At 44.5% G+C, this 8,925-nt stretch overlaps 1 pseudogene; it reads left to right on the top strand.

Moving 5' to 3' along the window:
• The first annotated feature begins 3,807 nt into the window (after positions 1-3,807).
• Positions 3,808-6,390, top strand: LOC121843588 (annotated as a pseudogene).
• Positions 6,391-8,925: the final 2,535 nt, after the last annotated feature.

Genomic DNA, 8,925 nt, shown 5'->3' with positions numbered 1-8,925 from the left:
GCTAACCACAGATCATAGAAATACTGTTTTCACAAATTATGTAAATACTGGTTTGGTGCTGGAGGTAATGAATGGGAGGTTGAAAAGAGGTGGAATTGCCCTTTAATTAATGATGGGATGATTGCTGCAAAGGAGTGCTGCTGGAGTTGGACTTGGATTTTAATCTATTAAGCAATGGAAGTAGCAAGAAGCCAGTTTGTATACCAGTAGAGATTAATGTTCCTATCTACTGTCAAAGCCTTTGCTAGAATAATATCCCATATGTATTTTAATGTCAGAAAGATGAAAGTACATGAAAAGCCCTTGACCTGTCAACTGTTATTATAGACTCTTCTTACCACATCAAGCGCAAAAGCATTGCTACAGAGAGTGTACTACTCACAAAATCAGAACAGTGGTGTGCTTCAAAGCTCCTCACCTGAAGTCATCTTGTGCTCCTTAATGAAGTCAAGGAAACCCGTCCCAGGGCAGCGGCTGAAGAGGAGTCCCTCTTCCACAGATACTGTATTCTACAGTTCCTTGGGGGGATTGAGAGTGCCGGCCAACCTTGGCTTAACCGCAAACGCTTTGTTTGCTACCACTCGAGATACAACTGTAAGTGCCTTCTCTGGGGTGTGTTTAAGTTGAAACATTCCCCACAAGGTCATTGCCATCCCCATTGAAGTGCTATATATCACCGATAGCAGTTACGTGGATGTGATATGTGACTGTTTGACACCTACACAATGCACTCAGTCCCTCCCCCGATTCCGTGTGACGAGTGTAACCTGCAGACAGGCGTGAAGAGCAGAGAGTGTTAATGTAAAAGTCCAGGTAATCACCATATCATCAGAGATGTCTCTGCAAAGAAAATGTCTCATCCCATCTGAATTAATTTGTTTTTCACCTGAGTGTCCATCGATGGAGAGGCAAGAAGGAGTTTCCATTGTTAATTGAGGATTACCAGGAGGATGAAACGAGTGCTTCAGATTAGACTCCCATCAGGAAGTCAATGACACTGCCCTTTAGAGAGAGGAGAGCAATATGGCCGCAATAAGGAATGTATATATTTTTTGATGCAACAACTTATTTAATACTGGCTCTATGCTATCACCAATGGCTGGTAATCTTGTAATCTGACTAACTGCGTTGGATTTTCTCTCCAGACATACTGTCCCCGTGCCTCTAAAGCCCTCCTAGTGATCAAAGATTTCCTCCTATTCTTTGCTGTTAGACAGATAAAACCAGTGAGATTCATAGCTAAGGCTGCACCAAGTACTATAAAACCCACACATGGTTGCCCTAACTCGTGAGCATGATCCAATTGCAAAGGAATGATGAATGAGTACATTATCAAAATGTACTTTGTTCTACTTAGTGTTCAGTTCTTTCATCTGATCGACTTTCAATCTCTTTCAAAGATAAGAGGAGTTAGTTCAGGGCCTTAAGTAAGACAAATGAGGCCTTGTCTTTAATGAGCACTAAAGCATGATAGTTGGGATCAGAGCCATAGAGAAATTCTCTGTCACTCCAACTTTTCTGCCATAGGAGAGAAATTCTGTCACTCCAACTTTAGGGGACAGAACTACAGTAGAAGGGTTGACTATGCTTTTTTACAGAACACTGTTTACCTTTGAACCTCACTTGTTCTCTATCACAGATGTGTGTTTGTCAAGCAGCTGCCAAAGTAATTATTTATAACCCAGAAGGTAGCACCAGTTATTTGGGTGGGTTCCATTCAGCCGCTCCAGTATACCTGCTCAAAATGGAGCCGTGTCAAAGATTGCTACCAATGTCATTCCATTCCTAATACCATGTGATGCATCCTGACCTGAAAGTCATGGTTAAAAAAGATCTTTCCCCCAAACTCTCCCTGCCCTTCACACTGTCTGATCAGCCTGTGTAGATACCCGCTGAGCCGCTATGCCTTTTTGCCATTCACTATCAATTTGAGGCGTGATGCCGAGCCTCCTTGTCCCAACCTTAGCCTGTGCCGCCATGGTGGGAAAAGAGCAAAGTTCTCTATCAGCTTTTTAAAGCGTGGCCCTTCCTTCATAAAAGAGCCAGTCACTGACCGTGTCACCAGGGGTTTTACAGTTCAAACCCTGCCGACAGGAGCGCTGGGCTCCGGCATCAGAGACGGATACATCAAGATGAAGAAGACTGTAACATAAATACCAGTGCCATTTTCCTCCAGGCTTCCATGGGCCTCACCGAGGGGACACGAGGGAGTGTGATAAATCACTGTGCTTGTTGCACCACGACAACCCTAACATTTCAGCCTTGCTGGCAGAGAAAAGATGTGTTGCTCTGGTGAAGGTTAAGCATCTGTACACTAGCCATGCGTGGCGTCCCGTCCTATAAGACTCTTAATTAAACGCCCTCCGCCCATATTCCTTCCTGTATAGCCTGTTACCGTTAATGTCAGGGAATAGAGGAGAAGCGTCTCCCGCTGGCCGTCCTCTGTCATGACCAGCGGGGCGGCTCCTTTTGATGGCTGTTTCACACACAGCGGATGTACATTACTTCTCGGGTGGAGAGAGGGAGAGTACAGCAGGCAGACTGTCATACAGCACATTGTGTTCCATGCCTGAAGTGAGAGGGACAGCTGATGACTATCCCCACCTACAGTCTCTCATGTCCAGTCAGATGAAGATACAAAGACAACGTCACTACAATACATAGTGTATTCTCAGAGTCCCAATGTGTCTCATGTTGGCACATTGAGTGTTGACCTCATCTGCATAGTTTTTCCCATATGTTTTGACGTGATGTCTTTTTGGGGATTATACTTGTTGTGAAGGTGTTATTTGCTCTTATTTGCCGATGTCCTTGAGTGCTGGTCCACTGCCCACTGTCCCATTCTCTACATAGACTGTGTTAAAACAGGATTCTGCTCTGGCTGCTTCTCCGGTCCTGAGCCAATGTTGACAATGGATGAAGGCCAGGTATCCATTAAATCTTGACTATCTGAGCTTTAATCCTCAACAGGTCTGGGGCTTTGGCCACTGCTGGGCATCTTTATCTCAGTGTCCACCCCAAACTAAGTCCACACAAAGCACAAGGGAAAGCTTGTTTTTAAGATTATCTTGTCCTGTTTTAAGATGAGTAAGAAATCACATTAGTCAAATTAAGATGTTTGCATTTAGCCTGTTAGTTAACAACTCTTGTCTTATTTCTGCTTGTTCTCTCCAAAGGCATAATCCCACTACTTGTTAGCTATCCTACTACCTCTGTCATTGGTTGTTTTTCCCCCATCCCCTCCTCGAACATTTTGTCCTTGTAATTGGAGTGAATCATTTCATCCCCCGACATACATTAAAGTGCCACGGCAGAAGTACACAGTACCTGATTAATAGGGGCAGATTAAAACTCCACGTTCCCAGCCCCTTTCCCCCTTGCTAGCTCTGGAATATTTCACCTGTGCCCTGAAGAGTGTAAAAAACCCTAACAGTGGAGGATTGGATCAGAGGACCACTCCTGTCCCGACCTCACCTGATGCTAGTGAGAGACCTTGAAGGAGGATGAGGCCCTCTCCCACGTCTCCTCCCTATACCCCCTCCCACCGCCCCAGTTGCTGCAGATGAATTGGTAATCCGCTGGCCCCTCACTCAGGCCCTATCTAAAGAGCCAATCCATCCTCCCCCCTGACACTGATGGGTTGCCTCTCCTGGCAATTGGGCCCAGATGGATGTTGAGATATTGCTGGCAAGTACAAGAGCTGTTTGGCTCTACTCTAACCTGCATAGCTACACAGGGCTGTGTGGGTGTGTTTCAAGTGGGATCCTAGTGGTATGGTGTAGTGGTAGTGGTCCTAGTGGTATGGTGTAGTGGTAGTGGTCCTAGTGGTATGGTGTAGTGGGGTGAGTAGTGAAGCAATGTGCGTTCTGAACGTCACCCCGTGTGAGTGTGATGAAAGCTGAGGAGTGTGTCTGTGACTGATTCCCAGTTTAAATGCCTGATTGGGTTTGGGAAGGTGAGGAGATTGCAGGCAGGACTCTTGAGCCTTTAACAAGACTGGCATCCATGCTTAAAGCTCTGATTTAGTAACGCCCAGCCCAACAGCCACAGAGGCAGTCGCACCAATCAATTTGGGGATGGCCTTTGCACAAACAGTATGAGGTGGAGACGCTGACGCCTTTTGTACCACCCAGCTTTCAACCTCTGCTGACTTTGGGTTGGATGAACTGAGAGTCAGAGAGCCTTCACATACTGTATATAATCCATAGCATTCCTATAGGCTGTAGTCTTTGCCTGCGGGATAGTCTCTGGATCAGGCAGCTAGAAGGCAATATCTTACTAAGTGGTTTCAGTATTATCCTCATGAGGCATAAAGCTTCCTGCCCTTTGATGGGGGGGGGGGAGTTTAGTTCATAACTAGATGGACTGCATATTGTTTCTGCAGTCAGCTGACGGATGCTGGCTTGTGTTTCTACCTGGATGGCCATGCTCAGGCATTAGCAGCATGGAGGACAGAGGAGGAAGCTGAGTTATGTGTCCGTCCTGGCCAGCTCAGCACTCTCCCACAGCCCATTAGGGCCTAAACAATCTTGCCTTGTCAACATTAATCGCTTTCAGATTAGCAATGGTAAAAGGCTTGCCCTTAAAAAGGTATTTTTAAAAACAGTGGTGCTATAATGAAAGGTAGGGGTGGATTAGGGGAGGGCTACATAAAGGGATCATTCCAGAGGTTTGGCCCTAATCTGACCTCTGGGATGTTGCAATATCTGGACCCATCAAAAGCATTCAGGGATTAAGCAGCTTTGCCTAGTGTGTAGCTTTGCCTAGTTGGCATGCACCGGATCACAATTTGGCATCAGAAATATACAATAATGTAAACCGGGTGACCCGAAGTCGAATGTCATAAAAATGTATATTTATTATCGGTATCCTTAAATGCCTCGATGTCATTTCTTTACTTGGCCAATCATATTACTGTTGTCATGAGATGATGTAGGTGTATCACTTTTTACATTAAATATTATACTTTACTCTTGAGGATTTTTGTGTTTTAGTTTGCATGCAACCAAGTAAAATATGGGTTTGGTTTGGTCTAAATTGTCAAATGAAAGGAAATTTGAGATTTATTTTAACAGCTTCCCTTTCAACTCTCCTAGTAGATAGCATCAAGGGAGCCTTGATTTAAACTGCATGAGGCTATAACAGTCCCTCTGTGGGAACTGATGTTACCTTTTGAAATGTCATACACACACACACTACTTGTTTGTTTTGGTGTTGTCACATCCTTTAACTCCAGTACCCGCTGTTTTTCTGTGTGTCTTTCAGCGTTCACCATGATGATTATCCTGGCTCTGATCCGTATTGGTAAAGGCCGGGGCGAAGGCCACCCCCGTATGGCCCAGATCTCTGGGGTGCCAAACCTGTTTGGAGTGTGTGTCTACTCCTTCATGTGCCAGCACTCCCTGCCCTCCCTGGTGACGCCCATCTCTGATAAGAGGAGTGTGGGTACCCTGGTGGTGTGTGACTATGTCCTCATCCTTGGCTTCTACGGCCTGCTCTCCTTCACAGCCATCTTCTGCTTCGACAGCTCGCTGCTACACGACATGTACACCCTCAACTTCACTGACAACTGTGACGTCCTGGACATCCCCGCTTTGCGTTATTTCCTGGGCCTCTTCCCCGTCTTCACCATCAGCACCAACTTCCCCATCATCGCAGTCACGCTGCGCAACAACTGGAAGACCCTCTTCCACCGCGACGGGGCACCTACCCCTGGGTGGTTGACCGCATCGTCTTCCCCCTCATCACCCTGGTGCCGCCCATCATCGTGGCCTTCTGTACCCACAACCTGGAGTCCCTGGTGGGCATCACGGGCGCCTACGCTGGCACGGGCATCCAGTACGTCATCCCCGCCCTGCTGGTGTACTTTGGCCGGCGCCACCTGGTGCCTTTGCTGGGCACGGACGAGGTCAACAAGCACCAGTCCCGTTCCGCCACACCTTTTGGGTGTGGTTTGTAGTGGTGTGGGCTACCTTCTGCCTCATGTTTGTCACAGCCAACATCATCCTGGAGGACACCAAGAAATGAGGACACGGACTGGTTGTGAAAGACCGGTTTCTCTGTGTGGGTGTCTTGTATTTCTACATTCTCTCTACCTGAGGCCTTCCAGAACATGGTACAGGTCGAACGGTGTGCCTTTTTATGCTGCTCTTGTAGCATTTGAACCCTTTTAATTACAGCGGTAATCAGCAGTTGAAACCATTATAAAGTGTCCTCCCCACCCCTGTGTCAGTAAAAAGGATGGGACTGGAGAAATGTAACCATTATAAAGTGTCCTCCCCACCCATGTGTCAGTAAAAAGGATGGGACTGGAGAAATGTAACCATTTATAAAGTGTCCTCCCCACCCATGTGTCAGTAAAAAGGATGGGACTGGAGAAATGTAACCATTTATCAAATTCATGGACTAGCCATCCATGATATCAAAAGGATAGTTTTAACAATGTTTTAAAGCGATATAGTGTTTATTTACATTTACTTTGTTTATAAACAGTCCCTGTTTTGGTAAAAAGCTTGAGGTTGGGGCTGGAGATGTAAATCATTATCAAATTCATAGATCAAGCTATGCATGCAAGGACTAACCTTCCATGATTTGAGTGTTTATTTACATTTACTTTGATTACAACATTGGAGTACAACAAGCTTATATTATAGGTACCGATCAGTTGTGAGAGTTGAACTAAGCGGTTGAGGCATTTACAAGTTATATTCTTCAATAATCAATGGGCACATACATTTATGAATTATATCAACTGCAGATCACCCATTTTAAGAGTAATCTATACCATTTGTGGAAAGGGACCAAATATCTCGTGATTGTATGAAAGCAGGGCGGCAGTGTAGCCTAGTGGTTAGAGCATTGGACTAGTAACCGAAAGGTTGCAAGTTCAAATCCCGAGCTGACAAGGTACAAAATCTGTCGTTCTGCCCTTGAACAGGCAGTTAACCCACTGTTCCTAGGCCGTCATTGAAAATAAGAATTTGTTCTTAACTGACTTGCCTAGTAAAATAAAGGTTAAAAAAAATAAATACATAAAGGTATGTAGGAACACAGGGAAGAGGACCTTGGTCACTCTGTTCCAGTGTCCCTCTGTAGAAAAATACAAGCTGAACAATCAGACTGTATTAGCAAGGCATTGCACTACACAACAGCACTATTTTTAAGTATATACAAAGAGCTGGTCAACTTGTTTCCAAATGCCTCATTTCAAAATAACTGAAGGAAGGATAGAGCAGGGAGGTGTCAGTGTTCCTCTGGACCTTCAGAAACAGTGTTGCGGCTAAAGACAGAATATGCTGAATCTATGGATAGAGCTCAGTGGAGGAAAAATAGAACCTGACAACTAACTCAATACTCCTGTTCCTAATGGCAATGCAGAGAGACTTTAATGTGGCTTTAAAATGTACTTGGGATGGTGAAGAAAGCAAGCTAAATGAATCTGTTATAATCAGTTTATTATGGCTGGCATTTCTCCATTCCTCACTGGTGTCTCTGCCTCAATTCTCCTCGTCTTCCCTGTGAACAATGAACCTTTGTCCATGACAGATCTCTGACTGATGGGCCTGATGACAGAGCTCCGTCTCTGGTCATCAGGAGACCGATCTTGAGTTCAAACTCTGTATACAAACCACCCTCATGTTTTACTGTTCACCACCAAATCATCAGCCCTTCATCAACTCCATGTCAGCACCCGACTGCTCTCTGTTGAACTTTGACCCCAGAAAGTTATCAATGGACACAGGAAGGTTTACGTTGGCTACATCACCAGGAGCCAGCTGGTACAGTGCCTACTGTGCCACACAAAGATGCCTCTACAGTAGTCCCAGTATATCTCTTTTCGCAATCACTGGTTTTCTCATACCATGAACTGCACTGTTGGTTAAAGGTCTTGTAAGTAAGCATTTCATGGTAAAGTCTACACTTGTTGTATTCGGCGCATGTGGCAAATAAAGTTTGATTTGATTTTAACCATCTGTCTCGTGCTCGCTCGTAACGAGAATTTCTCAGCTTTCTGATTTGTTGACAGCTCTTTACTTGAGGTTTTAATACAGTTTCCTGGTAGCTCAGTTTGATCGACTAATTAGATTTTACTTCCAGACTTGGGAACAGCCTCTTCGCCCTGAGCTCTGCTCATGCTAATGTCCATGTTATACGCTTCTGTCTCCTCATTGTCATATCCTCTGGTTCTATATATCTATTTATATCTCTGCTCTAGAATATATATTATGTCCCATTATTGTCATCAAGTTTGGAGCCCAACTACAGGAGTCATACCTTTGTGAAACAGTATTGTTGTTGGGGAATGTAAATCATGTTTTGTGGTGTAGGGTTCCATATTACATTGTCACATTTAGAATAGTGGTTTTCTTTTACTATGTAAGTGCTAAAGTAATAGCTCAAATGTATCGTTAGCTGCCTGTCATGAGCACACTCCTGGTCAAAAAGGGAAATACTTATTACCATTCATGGTTTGCACCTGCAACACTGCACAAGTTTGCACATAGTTGCCTTGGGTTTGACCTTTTGTGTGTTTTACATAGACTTTTGCAAATGGTTTGAAGATGTTGTAAGGGTTGATAACTATGGTATTTATCTAACAGTCTTCAATGGGGTTCTTAACCCATCAACATATACAGCTTGACACTATTTAAAATCATTAGACTAATAGTCATGCATTGTAGCATATTGATGGCAGTACAGTATTGTTGGTGACTATTGAGTGAGAGACCTCTGCATGTTGTTGGTATTGTGTGTGTTAGGACAGGAAAAAGAGTACTGACTATTTCTGTAACACTGCTTCTCTCAATCTTGGGTTCCTTCTCTTCAATCTTGGGTTCCTTCTGGTAATTATTGTCAACATTACATTTCTGCATGCAGCTCCTTTCAAAATTCAGTAGTCAGTTGTTCCTTTAAGCCTCCAGATTG

The sequence above is a fragment of the Oncorhynchus tshawytscha genome, unplaced genomic scaffold, assembly GCF_018296145.1.
Source record: "Oncorhynchus tshawytscha isolate Ot180627B unplaced genomic scaffold, Otsh_v2.0 Un_contig_3179_pilon_pilon, whole genome shotgun sequence".
In the NCBI taxonomy this organism is placed as follows: Eukaryota; Metazoa; Chordata; class Actinopteri; order Salmoniformes; family Salmonidae; genus Oncorhynchus; species Oncorhynchus tshawytscha.
The sequence above is the reverse complement of the archived record's forward strand: the minus strand, read 5'-3'. Positions and strand labels throughout refer to the sequence as shown.